Here is a 1,547-nt window from a genome sequence, read left to right as displayed (position 1 = left end):
ATAACTATTTTGTTAAAAAGTAAGACATAAACACATTAGCCTAGGCCTAAAGAGGGTCAGGATCATCAATATCTCCATCTTCCATCTCCACATCTTGAACCACTGGAAGGTCTTCAGAGGCAAAAGAACATGTGGAGCTGTCATCTCCTATGGCAGTAATGTCTTCTTCTGGAGTACCTCCCGAAGGACCTGCCTAGGCTATTTTACAATTAACTTATTTTTTGTAAGTAGGAGGAGTACACTCTAAAATAATGATCAAATATATAGTAAATGCATAAACTGGTAACACAGTCATTTGTTATCATTATCAAGTATTGTGTACGATACACAGTTGTATGTGCTATACTTTTATACAACTGGTAGCGCAGTAGGAATGTGTACTCCAGCGTCATCATGAATACATGAGTAATGTTTTGTGCTATGACATCATGTTGGCTATGATGTCACTAGGTGATAGGAACTTTTCAGCTCCATTATAATCTTGTGGGACCACCATCTATGCGGTCCGTTGTTGACGGAAACTTTATTACGCACTGCATGACTGTACTTGTTCAATGTCCAGCTGACTTTGTCTGAGACTTATTGTCAGCCCCTCTCCCTCCGGTTTTCAAGCTGATGTTGTAGAGCAAACTTCTTGGCTACATTAAGCCACAAGTTGACTTGGCTGACTTAGTGCATATCCAAGCTTGTCTCCAACTCTAGCTTGGAGGTCTCAGAGCCTCCTGGTTCCCAGAAGTCCCACCTGTCCAACTTACCCCAAGTAGGGTGGAGATGATGGGTGATACTGAAAAGATCATTCCCACATGCTCATTAATTTAATCTACTACTTTGCAATTATGTACTTCAGATATAGTAGAGTTAATTCATCTTTAGTGAGAGAAAAATATAATTCTATATTACAAGAATTTCAGGGTGCTTTATACTAATTGGTTAATTTGACAAAAAAGTTATTACAGACCTACTGTGTGAAAAGCACTTTATTTGGTTGAGAAAAAAGAAATGAAATGCTCTTAATAGGCAAGGGTGGATGGTGATGTATGTGAAGGAAAAAGAGGATTTGAAATTATTCCCCATCACAAATCTCAACCCATCTCCTCGTTTGTACTCAAGAAGCAGGAAAAGAGGGTGAAGAGAATTTTTAGAAGCAAAGAAGAGGAGGAAGGTAGGAGGAACATCTCAGTCTAACATACAATTTAATTCATTTCAGTTTAACAAGTTTTTATGGAGCAGTTACTGTGAACATATTAGCCACTCTGAGATGGGGAATGAGTGAACGCCAGAGGTTCACTCCTTCACTGTTTCTTTGCTCTACAGCCCCTCCTTTCCCTGGTCCACCCCTTCACAAAATACTCTACTGTAGGGCTAGTAAATCTATCTGAAAATCAGTAGTAGCTGTTGTAAAAGAGGACTTGAGAAATGAAACAGTTATTCTAATATCATCTTAGGTAGCAATTCTCACATTTAGGCCACAATTATACTTGGACTATCTTTCCATTAATCTTCTTATTCCTGGCCAGGTGCAGTAGCTCACACCTGTAATCCTAGCA

At 39.0% G+C, this 1,547-nt stretch overlaps 1 protein-coding gene across 1 annotated transcript in view; it reads left to right on the top strand.

Moving 5' to 3' along the window:
- LOC105822157 (stromelysin-2-like) overlaps positions 1–1,547 on the top strand; it is a 17,850-nt gene that overhangs the window by 1,677 nt on the left and 14,626 nt on the right. The window lies entirely within an intron of this gene.

This window comes from Propithecus coquereli, unplaced genomic scaffold (assembly GCF_000956105.1).
Source record: "Propithecus coquereli isolate 6110/MARCELLA unplaced genomic scaffold, Pcoq_1.0 Scaffold6, whole genome shotgun sequence".
NCBI lineage: Eukaryota > Metazoa > Chordata > Mammalia > Primates > Indriidae > Propithecus > Propithecus coquereli.
The sequence above is the reverse complement of the archived record's forward strand: the minus strand, read 5'-3'. Positions and strand labels throughout refer to the sequence as shown.